The 20,201-nt window shown below is 43.0% G+C and overlaps 1 non-coding gene across 1 annotated transcript; it reads left to right on the forward strand.

Moving 5' to 3' along the window:
• The first annotated feature begins 997 nt into the window (after positions 1-997).
• On the forward strand, positions 998-1,104 carry LOC136524939 (small nucleolar RNA R71). The gene has a single exon (XR_010776285.1). It is a non-coding gene; the product is annotated as a small nucleolar RNA R71 (small nucleolar RNA).
• Positions 1,105-20,201: the final 19,097 nt, after the last annotated feature.

Here is a 20,201-nt window from a genome sequence, read left to right on the forward strand (position 1 = left end):
CGACTGGCACGCCTTGGATATCGATTCGGGTATTAGCCCTTTGTGTTTGCAGATCCACTTTTGTATCAATAGGTACATGCTAGACAACCATAAAGGAATGCTTACATGTATCTTTTGGATCATCTCAATGAAGATCCATGGTCGGCTTCCGTGTGTGTGTGGGAAATGGCAAAAAGTTCATGTCAGTGAAGTCTTACGGGGCCATTTCCTCCTCTTGTTCTTTATTTTGTGCCAAAGATTCAAATTCCTGGTGCTTTTTTGCTTTTCCTGCATGGTTAGGGTTTGGTGGATCATGAGTGGACTTGCCAGAATTATTAACAGGAATAGCAGCAGCTATCTGAGCTAATTGTGTTTTGATCATTTTATTAAAGCTCAGTTGATTTTTAATAGAGGAAGTCAAACCTTCTATTTTTGTGTTGATATTTTCTAGCATTTTGTCATTAGCAACAAGTTTCTTTGTTAGGTTTAAATTTATCTTTGCTTGACCTAGAACTAAATATTTTAAGGAGGGTTGATTTGAAAAGTAGGAATTGAAATTCAAATTACCTCCTTGGTACTTTGGCCATGATTGGTTGTTCCACCCCTGGCCTCCTTGCGGATGGAACCCATTGTTCATGTAGAATGCATCTTCACGGGTTTTGGGGCAGTCGTTCCCCGAGTGTCCGGCATTGCCACAGACTTCGCATGTCATATGCGAGTCTAGTGCTTGGACAGTGCCAAAATTTGCTTCTTTCTCGGTGGCATGCTCATCCAGGCGCTTCATGAGGAGGTCTAGTTTAGCGGCTAGCATATCCATCTCCTTCACGGTATGCATGCCTTTCTGATAGGCCTGGAGCCTTTCTTCGCTCCAACCCTGGTTGGAGACCATCTTTTCTATCAGAGCCGTAGCTCCATTATTGTTAGCAAGAGGAAGGCTCCTCTGGCAACAGCATCAACATGGGCTCTTGATATGGGTGTTAACCCATTATAGAAGTTCTAGAGGATGAGCCAGTTCTCCATCCCGTGGTGTGGGTAGGCGAGGATGTATTCTTGTAGCCTCTCCCATGCTTCGGGGATGGATTCATGTGTATTTTGGTGGAAGTTTGAAATTCTTCCATGAAGGGCATTGGTTTTACCCATCGGGAAGAACTTTGCAAGGAACACCATGGAGCACTTGGCCCATGTGTCAAACAGCTTCCTAGTCCTTGTAGAACCACTGCTTTGCTTTAACCAGGAAGAAAAACGAAAACAGACGGAGTCTTATGATCTCCGGTGCGACATCCTTCATCATGACGGTGTCGCACAGCTCCAGGAAGTTTTGGAGATGCGTGTTGGTGTCCTTACTAGGAAATCCACAAAATGGATTTGCTTGCACCATCATGATGAGGCTAGCCTTGAGCTCAAAGTTTGCATCACCCATGTTGATGGTGGGCTCAACGGGGATGGAGTACTCGCAGAGCGTCCTCTGGGCCATGGTGTTTGATGTAGATGGTGCTGGGTTGACGAGTTCGTTTGTCGGTAGAGTGATGGAAGGAAGGACGAGACGGCGTCTGGTCTTCCTTAGGAGTGACTTCGGATTCTCGATGAAGTTTGTTGGCAAGGCGAAACCGGTCATGCACTATCCTGTTTTCACCCACAACAAGAGAAAACAAGCAGAGTTAGCCTGCATGAGCAATGGCTACTATACAGTCATTTTATCATGAACATGTCCTAATAGATTATTTTAACCAGTGCCTTCCCTGGCAACGGCACTAGAAATGCTTGTTGGTATTTCTTAACGCATATAGAAATAATCCGCAAGCGCACAGATATACCGTTGTACCATTTCACCCGAAAGAATTCAGGGTATCGTTAATTTATATTTTCCCAAAGGAAGGCATGGTGTAAAAATCTCTAGTAGGGACATGAACAAGATGACATGCTTGTCTAACAAACCAATGTTAATAACAGGGTAAACCAGGATAAAAATTGGGATAGTGTGACACACACAAGCCAATCTCAAGGATAAAAAGAAAAGAAAGAATAAAGAATAAAAGAAATAAACCTAATCAGGAGTAGACGTATCTGAAGTTGTTATGCTAAGATTAGCAGATGATCATACAAATACATGATTAAGACTTAGCTCTAAGCATACAGATGGATGGGGAGAGATCCGAGCACTGGTCTGCCATCAAGCGCGAGAGGCATTTACGAACTCCTACACTATACCCGAACGTGGGGGATTAGAAGGGATAGACAGGGCTGTCACCACCTGCCGCCTACCCCTCAACCGTGGAGCACCGTCATATCCGAAGGTTCCCATGTACATGAGCACCATGCCCGTGTACAAAGAAACTACCCAAATTCCCCTGGGACTCCGACCCTACGGATCGACAAGCATAGAACTTGGGCTTACCCGAAGGCACAACAAACCGCCACCTCAACTTAGGTCTTAGTCTAAACATATATGTTGTATGAATGATTAAGCATAAAGGTTCATATGTCAAATGAATAATAAAAGAACTTAGCTCTAGTTTTATAGCATAACTACTTTGATAAAATGAGAGCAAGAACAAAGAGGAATTCTTCATATTGCTCATACCAAGATTCTCCAAGGTGTTCAAGCTCTCCACAAAGCTTTGCCTAGCTCCAAATACTACTAAAAAGGTAAAAGTACAAGTGTAGAGGGAGAGAGTGTAATACCCAGAATACGTTTTGTGTGTTAGAAACCGTAAAGTGGCAAAGGGTTCAATAGGAGTTTTAATGAGTGGCAAAAAATAATTTTTTTATACGTAGCTTGGATGGACGATCAAATATCATAGATGCGTAGGGCTTGTCGAATGCTTTCTGTTTCACTACTCATATGCGTTGTTCGGAGTTCGGATCATCAATATATAGCTATCGCAAGATGCAAGGTTGGAAAAAAAAAACGTGAACAGTAACACATGGTTACTGTATCGCCGTCTGGCTACAGTACCGATGGTTTTCCCCCTTTTCTATGCCGGTGTCCCTTCAGCCACCCACCTCTCTCATGCACCAGAGAAAAAAATTGGAGAAGAATAGCAAAGAGATGAGATGGGAGGGAGAGAAAAAATATGGTTTTGCCGCCATTACCGCCGTCATCGTCCAAGTGGTGCCCCTTCTTACATTTGTAAAACTGGTTAGGATCTATCTCATACCTTTGGTTTGCTGTCAATCTTTTTCTTTCCCTCGCTGTTCTTGATGGAGATGCCATCGATGCGTAGATTAAGTCGACGAGACGTGTATCTACGGAGATCAATTCTAGGGAGAAGGGGAACCGGGAGTTCAATCGTTGCAGATCTTCATCATTATCGCTGTTTGGGGTAAGACCTCACTTTAGCCCACTGTTTTGATGTGAAATCTATGCTAGAGCTTGGTGAATTCGTTTGATTAATAGGAGCTAGTTCTAATCTCGAAATTGGGAACTGCAGTTTTTCAGATTGTGCAGTCATGGGCTTGGTGCTGTTTAGGGCTGTTTTTATGTATCCAAAAATCATAGAAAAATTATATTAAGTAGTATACTTGAGTATCTTTCTTTTGGCGTAAAGATCACCTTTATAGCACCTGTGGTTTAGGAGATATGGTCGTTGTTTGATGATGCATTTGTTCTGTCAGAAATCTGGACACTATTAGATGAATTCAGTTTTTTGTTATGTTAAGTCCATAATCTCGAGAAATGATCTACATGAAAGTTGTAGGTAATTTAATAATCTTTCCATATTGTTAAATATCACAAATGTTGGATCAGTACATCTCCAGTTATGTATGTTTTTGTGGCCTGCTGTTGTTCTGTCATCAGAAAAGTTCAGTTAGTTTGTAGTCTTGTTTTGGGCATCTTAGGTTCTTGAAACTCCTAAAGTTATAATATGAAAGTTGTAGATCATGTTGCTTTGTATATTCTGACATAGTTTCATAATTTTTGTATGAGTAGTTTATCCTTAGTGAAAATGTGAAGGTAGGTTGCTGTTGTCAATTAAGCGTTTGGTTGCTGTTTTGGAGAAAACGATTGGGCATGCCGTATGAATGCTTTATGCGTTATTTCTATATGTTTGTATGAGTCTATTTTTCTGAGGTAATGATGTTTGAACAGGTGGTGTGCCTTCGGATCGTTCTTAGCTCACGTTGTCACATCATCGTTTCCAGGCAAGTAAACGTAGCGGTGGTTGCTACAACTTGACTTGTTTATTCTACCTACACATTGTCATAACATTAATTGAACCAAGATGATATACCTATTATGAATTAACTTATCCTTTAAAGTAATGTATGTTATGATTATAATTGTTGAATCTCATTTGTCTATCATCGGAAGGTAAGTGATATGTTTTATGGTTGTGGAGACATATGACATATGTGGTAAGTATTTGTCTTTCTTCATGAAGTAAGTGGGATGTTTATGATTGTGGATGTATATGGCGTATGTGGTAATACTCTTGCGGTTGCATCATATCATTGCATCATGTGCATTCTTGTTATGAGCATATGCATCGAGCCAGGTCGGTTAGAAAGGCATATAACTATTTCCAGAGTGCTCTTGAGTCAGGTCGGTGAGAAAGTTATATGACTATTCCAGAGTGCTCTTGTGGATTATGTCGCCGCTTGCTGGCCGCTACCGTACCGGTACAGCATCGTACATTACCCAAGGAGGGGTACGATGCAGCTTCATACCTTGCTGGGTATGGAGGCAGTGGACATGCATATGCATTGCATTTGCACTCTTTGAGGTTTATTTGTATTGAAGTTTTATGTTGGCTTGATGGTGGATATGATGAGTATTGTTTTTTATGAGTATTGTTTCATTCATATGTGGAGGTGGTTTATTTATTGTATATCTTGCCCTCTACTTCTTTATGAAAATTTTATTGGATATCTTACATAATGTCATTTACTTCCTTATGGAAATCTCATTGGATAAATAACTTGAGTATTAACTATTGTTTTCTTATGCTGTTATCTTCCATATTAAATCGATGTCTAACTAACTTGTAGTTTGAATGACATGTTCAGGCAGTTTGCTTGCTGAGATTTATTCTCACCCGTCTTATCTTTCCAGGTGCTTGGTTTCGATGATTTGCTTGAAGGGAGGGGATTAGTAGCACATCTTCATTGTTTCACCCACACTTAGAGTTAATAATGATGCTTTTGGCTTGATGTAATAATCTTAGTTTATTAGTCATGGTGACCCTTGGTGGTTTAATAAAAATGTTTGAGGTGGAACCATTCTTAAGCATAGATTTGTTCTTACTGTTGCTTTCGTGTTTTACTTTGATGGTGGGGTTTTGAGGCCGAGTTTTCACGCTCTGGCATGTGGTTAGGGACGTTAGTAACATCTTGGGCTTTTGTGGCGCCTGGGGTGTTACAGTTGGTATCAAAGCTGGTTTTAGATTCTCGGAAAATAAGGATTAAAATGATACACTTGCACATGTAGGGTGGATATGGGGTTGTTTATCATGCATGCCATTTGAGATTGAGGTATTTGTTGTTGCTTAACTCAAACTGATGGTTATGTTGTATAGCATTATTATTGTTAGTTATGAGCAAGTGAAAATTTTATTTGCTTGGTTTATACCTTCTTTAATTGTCATCGTACCAACTTGTATATGAAAAGACTTGCCACCTGCCTGTGGAGTTGGAATTCAGAGCACATTGGGCCATCAAGAAGTGGAATATGGATTTATAGGCTGCTGTTGGTATTTCTTACGTCATGAATAAATCCGCAAGCGTACGGATACCGCTGTAGCTTTCACCCGAGAGTATTCAAGGGTATCGAATCCACAGGGAACGTGTGTACCCTTCTAGCTGGTTCGTCCAAGGACAACACAAGGATAAAGTTGGCAGGGGTAGAGATGGATTCCTATGGCTTTAGGGTATATGGAAAGATAAACTTTACTTTTACTTGCTTACTTCAGGCACCGGATCGCACTTGGTCTGCCAAGTGATGTCGGCCTATAGCTCTACGCCAAACCTGAACGTGGGGGATTACAAAGGATGGACAGGGCTGTCACCACCTGCCGCCTACCCCTCAACCGTGGGGAATGAGGCAAATGAAGGTAACCTCTTGCCAAGACACCATGTCTACACTATCGATTACTACTCTAGTGTCGTATAGGATTATCTGTTTTCATCATGAGTCCTCTACTAGTGCATCTGCTACAAGAATGGATGACGAACCCATAGCAAATAAGAATAAAGCTTATATAACCAAGAGACTCACCACCATATGAATCACAGACACTTAGAGAAGAAAGCATTCGTCAAGGGACAAGCTTGGGGAGTCTACCAACAAACCCAGCATTTCCCCGAACTCTCCCTCACATCTCTCCCTATTACTAAGTTCTAGCTAGCTAGGGCCTTTGCCTTGGAGTGGTGCTCTTGCTCTTCCCCTTGGGGCCTTGTGTGTTGTCATGAAATGAGGAGGGGATGGCCTTCTTTTATAGGTGAGGAGGAGGGGATGATCCATGGAATATTCCCTTTATTCCCTCCATTAGTAAAGGAACCGCTATCTAGCGCATTCAATTCTAGCCATCCACCCCACAACCGATGTCAGCAAGGTGGTAAGTGACTCGCTGCAAAAGATGGGCCTATTTGGGCTCAGTAGGGGGTCGCTCGACCCTATAGGCTGGCCGACCACTTTCTAGGCTCGTTCAGGCTCCGCTTTGGTGGGTGGCTTCTTTGTGAGCTTCTTAATTGGGATCTGGGTGGATGGTGGAGTTGAGATAGTTTTGCTTCAGTTATGGGCTCATGAATCCATGTGTTTAGGCCTAGATTTGTCTGGTAAGTGGGCCTCTTTCATTTTCCAAGATTTTCTTTAATATTCAATGTGTGTTCTTAGCCCTTTATGTGCATTTGCACATATGTCCTCCTCCATATAAGCAATCACCAAAACTTGTGGAATTTGTTAGTTATAAACCCTAATGTTAAGTTTGGTGTTTATATAAGTAGGTTTTATGCAAGATTTGGCGGTTGATTTTAGGAGTTAAGGACCACCAACAAGCTCCCCCACACTTAGCCCTTTGCTCATCCATGAGTAAAGGTTAAGGACTAGGGTGGAACATCTCCTCAAATGGTATGATGCCTGCATATAAGTTATTCCAAGCCTCACCTATATATGTGAACTTTGAAGTGTCTACCACACCATCTTGGGTGGTTGAGGAATGCTGGCGGTCCTTAACTCCCATTTCTTACTGCCAAATATTACATAAAATGAAGTCATATGAACACCAAACTTAGAATTAGGGCTTATAACTAACAAGTTTTTGTGATTCATCATTTGCAGGAGGACATGTTGGAATAACACAGATAATGAGCCTAAAGTATACAAGAAACACAACAAAACACACACCTGACTTGAGCCCAAGGGGGAGCAGGCCCACTTACCAGACAAATCAGGGCCCTGCCATGTGGAGAACAAGCCCATGACCCAAGCAAACCACCTCCAATCCATGTCAAACTTCATAGGCCCAATCAAGAATCCCACAAGAGGTCACCCACCAAAATTGAGTGCATTTGGACTTTGTTTAGGTTGAACGGACCCCTGGTGTGGCCACACCCCTACTAGGCCTATTTGGCCTCAGCTTTTGCGGGCCGCCTCTTTATCACCTCCCTATGGTCGGTTGCGGTGGTTTGGTCGGTAACATTAATGCGTAGAGGGTGGTTTGCTCATGTTTATGAGGGGGTCAAAGGAATATTGTAGGAATACTCCCCTCCTCTCCACCTATAAAAGGAGGCCTCCCCTCCTCACTCAAGAAGAACACATCAAGCAAGAGCAACATCACATTTGAGCTTCACTCCAAGGCTTAGGCCATAGCTACCTAGAGTTGAATAGTAGGGAGAGATGTTAGGGAGAGTACGGGGAAGTGCTAGACATGTCGGTAATCTCCCCAACCTTGTACCTCAACGAACACCTGTGCTATACCTTGATGAATCTTTGCTAAGTAAGTGTTCATGGTTCTTATGGTTATAACTCTTTTTGAATAGCTAAGTTTTACTCTTATTTGCTTGTGGGTTCATTGTCCGTTCTTGTAGCGGATACTCTAGTAGAGGGCTCTGGATAGAGATGGATAACCCTATATGACGCTAGAGTAGTAGTCGATAGCGTAGACGTGGTGTCTAGGCTAGGGGCTACCTTTGTTTGCCCCATGCCCCATGGTTGAGGGGTAGGCGGCAGGTGGTGATAGCCCTATCCGTCCCTTGTAATCCTCCACGTTCAGGTTTGGCGTAGAGCTATAGGCTGGCCTCGCTTGGCAGACCAGGTGTGATCCGGTGCCCAAAGTAAGCAAGTAGAAGTGGAGTTTATCTGTCCTTGGACCCTATAACCATAAGAATCCATCTCTACCCTCACCAACTCTATCCTTGTGTTGTCCTTGGACAAACTAGCTAGAAGAGTACCTCTGTTCCCTGTGGAAAATATGATACTCTTAATACTTCTAGGTGAAGTGTTACAACAGTAATTCCATGCGCTTGTGGATTATTTCTGTTTGCGTTAAGAAATACCAACAAGCATTTTTGGTGTCGTTACCGAGGAATGGTTGCTGTACTTTCTTCAAACCTAGTTCATCCTTGTATCTTTATCTTTTCTTTTTATAAAAAACAAAATATTTCTGTTGCCTTTTTCATCATGAAGCCAGCACCACTTCAAAACCTTTCTGCTTCAATGGGTGAGTTCTCTAAGCCACCACTTTCAAAACCAATTTCATCTGGCTATGAACTCCACCCTAGCTTGATAGCCATGGTTCGAGCACAACCCTTCTCCTAGCGTGATAATGAAAACCCTTGCAATCACCTGCAAGAGTTTGAGGAAATGTGTTCATGCCTGAGCATATCTGACATGACACAAGAAACTCTTAAGTGGAAATTATTTTCCTTTTCTCTCACAAAGTAGGTGAAGCAATGGTACACTCAAGCCATAGACAGTATGAATGGGGACTGGGATGAACTTAAAGACAAGTTTTATCTTGCATTCTTCCCTATGTCTCATATCGTCTCTCTACCAAGGGAGATCTTCGACTTTGAGCAGTACGAGAAGGAATCCATAGGTGTATCCTAGGCCAGGTTATTAGTTTTAATGCACTCTGGCCTAGACTTGTCTTTACCCGACGGCATGTTGCTATGTCTCTTTTATTCGGGTCTTGACATAGAGGCTGATCTATGCCTAGACGTGACTACCGGAGGATGTTTTACACACAAACCTATGATGGAACAAGTGAAATTTCTTGAAAACTTCCTAGAAAGACACACTTCCTCCATCATAAGAACCAAACCCCTCTAGGAGAAAGCCATGTCAAGCTTTGAGGAGCTCTCATTAGCCAAATCCAAACCTGTAGCATCCTTAGATTCAACTCATGAGCCCTCACATGAACCACGAACATCGAATCAAAGAGTAATTCATCCTTCGGAGTTCCCTATCGAATTTGAGGATTATGGCAATACCTCGAATCACTCTTGGCACGAAAAGCACACAACACTTCCTTCTAAGGAAGCTTCCCCCAAGGTAGAACCGTTGAAAGAATGGTTAATGGAAGTGAAATGTTCTTCCAAAGCAATTTGGATTCTTTTACCTTCCACGACCATGCCTTGTTCGTTAAGGGGAACTGTCGTAGAAGCCCTTCACAACCCCATAGTCAGGACTAGTATCATGTCAGAATTCCTTGCGGAAACTCTTTGGAGCAACATGCCGCTAGTCTCGACCGCTAAACTCTTCAAAAGTCAGTCAGGACTCATCTTTGAGTGTCGTGGGATTGCCAGGGGCGTGCCAATCGTAATAGACAAAACCGAGGTCCACTTAGATTTCCACATCTTTGCTATCCTCGATTTTGATCTTCTCTTGGGCTACCCTTTTGAAAAGATTTTTCAAGGACAACCTTCCCATGGGAGCCTTAATGAAAAATTTGGGAAAACTGCTTCCACCACTCCTATCTCTCGCCTAGAAATCCCAATGGCGAAGCATCATCCCAACCATGACTCGTTCGAGGTGGTGAAGTTCATATCCCTGTTTGTTTTACATGGGCTTTCTTCTCATCCCTATGAAATAGAACGTCTGTCATCACCCTCGCTCAAACTTAAGCCATGTCCCTTTGGCCATCAAAATGTTGTTCTCGATAGTGGTCGAGATTCAACATTGATCCTACACAATATATCTCTTGAGAACGAAAACTTGTGTGCCATGGACACCTTGCTTAGTACCACGTGCTACTATGAGGATCCCAACCATCTCTCGATCCCCATTTTCAAACTTTTTATGAGGATGGTTGTGGATGCTTTCGTTTACCATAAATTTTACAAATCTTGTAGTTGCACTATGGCACTAACCTTGCAGCTTGAACAACAACATTAAAATGCTTGGTGGTGAAGCTGGGAACTACACCACCACTGATAGCTGTAGGATGAAGTTCCTACGATCAAGCTTGTGACCATAAACAAAGCACTGCTAGGAGATAGCCCAGATTATCATAAAAAAACAACTTCCTCTTCAATAAAAGCAAGAACATGCTATCAGGATAGTATGCACCTTCAGGTATTCTTGGTTGCTAACCATTTCAGGTTAAGATCAAGAAGAACAGGGGATATACGATGCCTAAAAACATGGGAGCTGCATCAACTATACACCATGATGCTCTTTGGTGATGGAACACATTCAAGAGGAGACCTCGACTCTGCACACTTGACTTTCACACAAAAGTCCAAATGTGGGGGAGGATGGTGAGTCTCACCACAAGTTCCATACACACCAAAGGACATCTTGGTTAAAAACAAAAGAAATGATGTCAACTCTGCCTTGCTGAAAAAAAAAGAAAGAGAGAAAGCTGAAAAAATAAAAAAGAGAGAAAAAGAGAAGAAGAGAGAGGAGTCGGTTAGCTCCACTTGTCTACCATAAATGCCAATGTGTTGCCTGACCCCACCCAGTATTGCTTCCATACAAGCAAGAAGGATTCTCCACTTCTAGACCTTTGTTGCTGCCACCGAGGCCCATGGTCCATACACACTAACCATGTGTATGTGGCCTAGCCTTGTTGTTCGCCTGAGTTGGACCATATGTGTAACATCCCGGCCCAGGGCTTAACAGGATTAATAGGATACTCATACCAATAAGTTGCAACTTCTTTTCCGGAAGCCCATCTGTAAATAACTCCGAGGTTAAGCGTGCTTGGCCTAGAGCGATGGGTGACCGACCGGGAAGTTCTTCCCGGGTGCACACGAGTGAGGACAAAGTGCGCAGAAAAGACCTGTGTTGGTCTGTGAGGGCAGTCTATATCCTAGAGAAGCTGTCAGATATAAGCGGGCCCGACCTCGGAGAGGCGGGACGTTACAGAATGGTATCAGAGCCGACTTTTGCGGTTTCACGGGCGCATGTGTCGCAGTTGTGCAGGCATGGTGCGCATGGCTGGTGTGGATCCGGCGTGGTCACACAGCATGACACATGCGCTGGCTCTGGACACACGGACGTGGCCAAGAGAGGACGCTCCTAGCTTGGGATTGATCGACGAGGATGTCGATCTCTTAAGGGGGTGAGGATGTAACATCCCGGCCCAGGGCTTAACAGGATTAATAGGATACTCATACCAATAAGTTGCAACTTTTTTTCCAGAAGCCCATCTGTAAATAACTCCGAGGTTAAGCGTGCTTGGCCTGGAGCGATGGGTGACCGACCGGGAAGTTCTTCCCGGGTGCACACGAGTGAGGACAAAGTACGCAGAAAAGACCTGTGTTGGTCTGTGAGGGCAGTCTATATCCTAGAGAAGTTGTCAGATATAAGCGGGCCCGGCCTCAGAGAGGCGGGATGTTATCCTAAAAATTGCCTCTTTTGAAATAGAGTTAAAATGATTTAAGTTAGAATTTTTGTGCACATGAAATATAGGAAATAAAAATTTTCATTAATTTAAAATTCAACATAAGGTAGTAACATGTGTGAGCATACATGCTGCTGCATCTTATTCATTGTGATGAATAGTGTTGATCCAAACTCCAAAGTAAATTGGAGTGTTTTTTAAAAGAGTTTGAAAATGGCTTTGAAAGAAAAGAAAATTAGAAAATAAAAGTATTTTTAAAGTTGTAAAGTTTATCTTAGAAAACCTAATGGAATTGACCATTTTTATTGAATGGGAAAGTATTTTTTGAAACCATACTCGAATTGGATTTGAATTTAGCTCACAATTGGAAGATTAGAAAAAGAAAAGGGGTTTGGAAAATGCAAGAACTTAAAAAGTTATTTTTGGAAACTTCCCAAAAATTGGTTCATCTATGTTGGACTTAGAAAGTATATTGAAATCATATTTATGCTTGATTTGGTACATAATTGAAATGGTTTTGAATTAAGAAAAGAAATAGAATTCAGAAATGGAAAAGGATTTTTATTTGAAAATTTGTTTTTCTTCCCTTTTCAGCCCAGCACAGCAACCGGCCAGGCCCAGCATCCCCTCCTTTCCCCTCCTTCCTGTTTTTCTCGGCTTCGGCCCGCTGCCTAGCGGCCCGCTTCGCGCCTGCCTCTGCTCCGCCCTCCGCGTCGCTCTGCACCACGGCCCGCTTCGCTCCGGCCTGCTCCGCGGCCTAGCTCCACCACGTGGCCCAACTACTGCCGCAGCCCGCCTCAGCTTCGCCCGCCGCACGCGCTGTCTCCCCTTCCTCTCACTGCGCCCTGGCCCCATTCGTCAGCGCGCACCCACACTCGCGCGCGCAAGTCACCGGCCGCTCTGCTCGGCCTGCCCATAGCACCGCTGGCCCTGCGCGTCAGACGCCCGCACGCACTGCTCCTTCCCTCTTTCACTGCGCTCCGGCCCCGCATGTCAGCCCTGCCGTTGTCTTCCCTTCCTTTCTCCCCCGCGTCTTCTTTCCTTTTCTCTCCCCCGCCGATGGCGCGGCCAAACACGGCAAGCCACCGGCACCCATGCAAGGAAGGCAGCAAATCACCGTGCCCCGCTCCCTTTCCTTTTTCCATGCCCCATCCCACCTATAAAACCCCAGATCGAGGCCTCCCCTCTGCCCCTTCCTCTATTCGCCGTTCCAGTCGCCACTGCCGCCGATGAACTCCCGCTCCGGTGCCTAATCCCCGTCGCCGACGAGTCCCAAGGCACCACCGTACTCTACCGCGACCATAGGTACCTCCCTATCATTGATTTGGTGACCCTGTGCTTGGATTGAACCTCAGCCACGCCGTGCTCTCTCTCCAGATCACGGCTGCCGTCGACGACCCGCTTCGGAGCCCTCCCGGACACCGCGACCACCACCGGCGACCCCGCGGTGAGCTTCTCCGCCTCCCGGTGTACTCCGTTCGTCAACTAGCGCCCTAGAACGCCGTACCTACAAGCGCGGCTCACCGCCGGCAATGGCAGCCTCGCCGGTGATGCCCTGTAGCCACCGGAATTCGCCTAGTGCCACCTGCGCCGTCGAATTCGTGATGAAGGGCCGCGATTAGATCTTACCACTTCGTTAAGTGACTGGTCCCTGGACCCGTAGACCACAGTCCACCGTGGCCGCGTCAGCCGATCCACAGAGCCACATGGTGCACCGGACCAACCCTATGCCGCCACGTGTCAGCCCAGTCAGCAGACGGGTCAACATCCAGTCAAAGCCGTACGGTTTTGCAGTTAAGCCCCCCTATTTTCGGTGAATCAACCCGCAGTCCGTAGCAATTCAAAATAATTATTTTTCAGCCCTATTTTTATTCGGTTAGGCCCCTGTATTTTCCAGAATTAGTGTGCCCAGTCCAAAGTACATTTAAATTCAGATTTTAATTGTTTTAATTCAAATTTGAGTTCAAATATTTACAGGAATGCCACTGAACCTTATTTCATGCGTAACTTTTGCGTTTTAAGTCCAATTTGATCCGTTCGAATTGCGTTAGGACCGTATTTACGTTATCTACGTGTTTATACTACTGTTAGGCATGTTTTCAACACTTGAAATTCATGAGTAGATTTAATCTATTATTTAATTAAAGTAAAACTTGTTTAAATCATAACTTGTTTATTTCAACTTTGAAATAGTCCGTTCAAGTTGCGTTTGTTTCGTAATGACGAGATCTACGCTTTAGCAATGATGTTTACTATATTACTATTTCATAAAAATCATAGTTTAAATCATATCTTGATTAAAGATTATGCAACTAGGTTTTGTACATAAAATATGATTTGTTTTACTTTTGTTTTATAATTTAAATCTAAGATTGACTTGATTCAATCCATATCATTTATAAAATATCTTTTGTATATGAATTCATAAAGTTAACATAAATGAAGTCTATAGTTTATTTTTCCACATATAAGGCAAATCTCTCGGTAGTTGTATCTTTTTAACCATAGCTTCGATTAGCGTGCCTCTCACGACTATGTGTTCGTAGTGATGCGTAGAATCATATATCAATCTCTTTTACTTATTTTTCTATGATTGGTGTACTATTCAGATATAGATACAACTGTATGCTATGCATGTATGTGTATGGATGTTTGTGTGGTGTTCTACGATTGTCCAGTCGGTGAGATATACGTGGTGATCCAGAAGAAGAAGAAAGACATCAAAGAATAAAGCTTACCGAAGGATCAGTGTGTAAGGCAAGTATAGCATGGGACCATCCTTGTTACCTATTCACATTTAATCACTTAATTCATGTTGCATGTGTCTACCTTGTTGCTAATAAGGATATCCTAGATATTTGATATCTTGTTCCTTGAAAACCTTTGGGATATTGCTTGGGATAGTTTTTGCTAGTGCTTAATCAAAACCATGATCTTGTAACTTGACTAATGATATATGCAATAAACGTTAAAACATGACTTTTTAGTAACATGGAATCAGGGGGCTGGAGTGTTTAGCTACTTTCTAAATGCTCTAGATTCCTCTCCCTAAGGACTCATCTGTAAGTGATCATCCGGGACTTACAGTACAGCTGTGAGGGCCATATGGCTCTGGCCTTAGCTCAGTATCAGGACCTTTTCTAGCTTGTTAGTGGTTACCTTTACGGCGCAAGAGGGGCTCCAATGGGTATGATCTCGGTTTGCCAAGTAGGTGCACTTGCTAGTCACTACTTGGAGGGGGGTTCATGCTTATTGATGGGTAAACCTTAGCTGCCCTAACTTGTTAGATGAACCTTTGAAAGGCTTCAAAGTGAATCCTGTCGACCTTCCTTGGTAGTGGGTCAAGAGGCTGATCACCTCGGGCGAAAGGGTAAATCACGACTCACAGTGAACGTGTACAACCTCTGCAGAGTGTAAAACTGTTATAATAGCCGTGCTCACGGACACGAGCGGCCTTGGACCCTTATGGAATAGTGATGATCACTAATGGATGATGATGTTAATAATTAATCGTTTATGCTATACATTATTCATGTTTACTTGATCATGAGTTTATGGGCTTATGGATAAACTTGTTGCCAGCCAATTGCTAAAAAGATGATCTATTAAAGCTAATCGCAGTTAAACCAGTGTTAGCCCTTTTGAGCCTCATGAACCCCATGATATAATTGTTAAGTACAACATGTACTTACGCTTGCTTCATTTTTCTATACATTGGATAAAAATCTCGGATGGGTACCAGATTGCTGGTTTGGAGGAGTTAGGTTTGTGGTCAACCAGTCAGTCATCCCTGTGAATTTGGAGTCTTCACCAGAAGATTGGAGTCAACTTTCCGCTGTCTTTACTCTGAGGGTACTTTTCTTTTACTAATACGTTATGTAATAAGTATTGTCTTTTGATATTACCCTTATTTGTGGCTATATGTGAGATTTGACTTCCTGAGCTCACATATAGTGTGTATCTGGTTTTGTCTTTAAAACCGGGTGCTACAAAGTGGTATCAGAGCAATGCTGACTGTAGGACGCAAGCCTAGTTAGAACTGGACGTATTAGCATGCCTTCATCTCTGCTTACTTCTTGCTCTCTCTCTAACCTTGTTATTTGCGAAAAGTTATGCTTACTTTAGCCTGTGTCTGTTATGAAAACTTTGTCTCTATTCTGAATCTTCTCTCTTGGTCTATTAGATGGAACATAACGAGTTAACTGCCAACATTAGAGATCAGGAGGGTCAAGCTACATTAGCCATGACTGCATTTGACAAGGAGAAGCCTGTAGCTATGCAACAACAAGTGCTAGAAGGAATAACTCAACATAGGAGTTTCAACAGTGCTTGTTACAAGGTCAAACCAACATACCAAAGGGACCAGTGAAGAGACAAGTCGTAGAAGCTTGGAAAAAGATGAAGTGTCCTACATTCTAGTTTGTGCAGTGGAAGCGTGGTGATACTCAAGGATGTAAGAGAGAACTCAAAAGTATTAAATAATGAGGGTGTTCATAGCAAGTCTCTTAGAGGTTAGGATCCAAGTCAGTGCTATAAACATTTTGGTTTTCCCTATTTTTAGGACAAGTCTAATAAGAAGGAAGTTAAGGTGAACCCGAGTTGTGAAGCTAATATGGATAAGAAGAGAATGGAGGTCTCAACAGAGCAAGTATTGGGAAGCAATCGATATTTGTATTCGTCACATCTAGCTCTAATCCCTAGTCAGATGAATCTAAACTGTAAAGAGTTAGAAGCTTCTCAAGCTAAAACTACTTCACTTGAGGTATGCATAGATGGGTGGACTATCACCTATAAGGAGTTTCAACCTCGAAAGACCAAGCAAGCTAGAAAACAGATCAGTCAAACCAAGGTGAATCTTCAGAGTCAGAAAGCTGACAAAACACCAAATAACAATTCCGTAGAGTATGACATCACAAAAGACCTAGCTAAGAGAAGGTGTCATCATTGCCAGTAGGAAGAACATTATGTTAAACCTTGCCCATAGAAGAATCAACAAGTACACCATGAAAGTAGCCAGAGTCAGATCACTATCGGACTGCCACCAGAAAGTGTCAGTGATAACCAACCTGAAAGAAGTACTTGGTGAAATTGATGAATGAAGAAGTTATGCTAGACTACCCAAGATCCTTAGTTAAGAAATAGGAGTTTGTGCCCCTTATGTAATAAAAACGATAGTATCGCAAGTTGAGTCAATGATTGAGTTATGCATATTTAGGTGCTTTGTTGAATTGTCATTATGATTATGCTTGTTTTGCATCTTTGTAATGATTTCAATGATCTTGTTGGGTGTTCCCACAATTTCATTTAGTTTATAGGCCTAAGGTATAAGGATTAATGAAATAAATAGTTGGGTTATGGTTTTCTTTTGTTTTTACCTATCCTATCTTTGGAGTAGCCTATCTCTATCGGTTCATATCTCTGATTTTGGACGATAAAAAAAAGAAATCATGAGAAAATTTTGGACAACAGTAGACTTCAATCACAAGATGATGCAAGCTATACTTTGGTGTCCTCTACTTTAACTCATCTTAAGGGGGGTAGCCAAGTTGAAGGGTTTGCAAGATGAAGTTTTCTTGCATTCTAGTGTATCATGTGGAAGAATTGGATATTCCGATGGTTGGGGTTTTCTCTAGTCTTTCATACTATCAATCCTAACTTGTTATCTTTTGAAACTACAATAAGGAATGCTATGAATGACTAAATCCTAATGCACATATGTTGGAAACAGATGGCCTCTACCAGGAGAAATGCTTCACAAGATGTTGGAAGGAATGTTCCCACCTCTAACCCATCGCTGTCAAGTCCCCCAACCAAAGAGCAAGCTTTGATGACGCAGACTCAGCTAATGGAAGAGAAGAAGAAGAGAAAACATGATCTTTCATGCCAGCTAAGGAATACTCAACCTCGGCTTGCTACGCAACCAGAATATCAGTCACATCCTATGAACCTACTTGTGAGTATAGATCAGAATCAGTATCAGCAACTCGATGGTGAAGTGCAACAGGTCAGCTCTTAAGAGCCAGAACAGAATGTCCATGGGAAGCAGGTGCATGGAAATAAGTTAAAACGGAATTACATCCTTGGAAGATTGAATAATGTGAATATGACTACCCTTCATGGAGCTAAGGAGGTCGTTTATGGATGGATTGCAGTAGGTTCAGCCAATGCTATGGTGATGTTTGACCCTAGTGCGTCACATTCGTTTATCTCCAGTGCATACGTAAAAGAACATAAGATAACTATGCTACCAATGAGGAAACCAGTGATAGTTAAGTCCCCAGGAGGAGAAATGAAGGCAAACCGCATATGCCCAAGAGTTAGTCTTGACATAAAGGGGATAAAATTTGAAGCAAACCTTATTGTATTAGAGTTAGTGGACGTTGATGTTATTCTTGGAATGGGATGGATGTCTGCATGTAAAGGAGTTATCAAGAATGCCCAGCATTCGGTGCTTCTAACCACACCGTCACGAGAAAGAATTGAGTATGAGGGTTTTCAACCTGCACCTGAGGAATATGACAATGGAAATGATCTAATAGAAGGTGTGAATACTGAGGATAGTAAAGTTGACTGTGAGTTTCCAGATGATGGTGTAGAGGAACAAACACCCTTGGAGGAGCTCCATCCGACAGATGGTGATTATCCAGTTAGAATCTTAGAAAGAGCCCAGGGAACTCTTAAGGGAGAAGTGCTTAATGTGTGTAAAGTTCAATGGAATAATCAATCAGAGGAAGATGCAACTTGGGAAAATGAGAATCAATTGAAGATGGATTTTCCTCATCTCTTTGAGGTGTAACACAACTACGTTAGAAGTCAAGATGGGGGTGTCATATGAAGTTAGTTATGCCCTTGAGTTTAAGATTTCTGTATTCAAGACAGTTGTATCCCTTGACTTAAAGGGGTAGTCCGTGCAGCCAAATCTTTTGTTCTTAAGCTTTGCAGATGAGATAGATGTAACTTGTTAAGCTGGTTTACAATGCAAGTTGAAATGTTGGAATGTTTCATTTGAGTTCTATTCCTAGTTCTGTCTCCCTTCCTTGTCCCTAGTTTTCTCGAATCTCGGGACGAGATTCATCTTAAGGGGGGTAGAATTGTAACACCCTAAAAATTGCCTCTTTTGAAATAGAGTTAAAATGATTTAAGTTGGAATTTTTGTGCACATGAAATATAGGAAATAAAAATTTTCATTAATTTAAAATTCAACATAAGGTAGTAACATGTGTGAGCATACATGCTGCTGCATCTTATTCATTGTGATGAATAGTGTTGATCCAAACTCCAAAGTAAATTGGAGTGTTTTTGAAAAGAGTTTGAAAATGGCTTTGAAAGAAAAGAAAATTAGAAAATAAAAGTATTTTTAAAGTTGTAAAGTTTATCTTAGAAAACCTAATGGAATTGACCATTTTTATTGAATGGGAAAGTATTTTTTGAAACCATACTCGAATTGGATTTGAATTTAGCTCAGAATTGGAAGATTAGAAAAAGAAAAGGGGTTTGGAAAATGCAAGAACTTAAAAAGTTATTTTTGGAAACTTCCCGAAAATTGGTTCATCTATGTTGGACTTAGAAAGTATATTGAAATCATATTTATGCTTGATTTGGTACATAATTGAAATGGTTTTGAATTAAGAAAAGAAATAGAATTCAGAAATGGAAAAGGATTTTTATTTGAAAATATGTTTTTCTTCCCTTTTCAGCCCAGCACAGCAACCGGCCAGGCCCAGCATCCCCTCCTTTCCCCTCCTTCCTATTTTTCTCGGCTTCGGCCCGCTGCCCGGTGGCCCGCTTCGCGCCTGCCTCTGCTCCGCCCTCCGCGTCGCTCTGCACCGCGGCCCACTTCGCTCCGGCCTACTCCACGGCCTAGCTCCACCGCGTGGCCCAGCTACTGCCGTAGCCTGCCTTGGCTTCGCCCGCTGCATGCGCTGTCTCCCCTTCCTCTCACTGCGCCCTGGCCCCATTCGTCAGCGTGCACCCACACTCGCGCGCGCAAGTCACCGGCCGCTCTGCTCGGCCTGCCCACAGCACCGCTGGCCCCGCGCGTCAGACGCCCGCACGCGCTGCTCCTTCCCTCTTTCACTGCACTCCGGCCCCGCACGTCAGCGCTGCCGTCGTCTTCCCTTCCTTTCTTCCCCGCATCTTCTTTCCTTTTTTCTCCCCCGCCGATGGCGCGGCCAAACACGGCAAGCCACCGGCGCCCATGCAAGGAAGGCAGCAAATCACCGTGCCCTGCTCCCTTTCCTTTTTCCGCGCCCCATCCCACCTATAAAACCTCGGACCGAGCCCTCCCCTCTGCCCCTTCCTCTATTCGCCGTTCTAGTCACCACTGCCACCGGCGAACTCCCCCTCCGGTGCCTAATCCCCGTCGCCGATGAGTCCCAAGGCACCACCGTACTCTACCGCGACCATAGGTACCTCCCTATCGTTGATTTGGTGACC

This window comes from Miscanthus floridulus, chromosome 18 (genome assembly GCF_019320115.1).
Source record: "Miscanthus floridulus cultivar M001 chromosome 18, ASM1932011v1, whole genome shotgun sequence".
NCBI classification, from domain to species: domain Eukaryota; kingdom Viridiplantae; phylum Streptophyta; class Magnoliopsida; order Poales; family Poaceae; genus Miscanthus; species Miscanthus floridulus.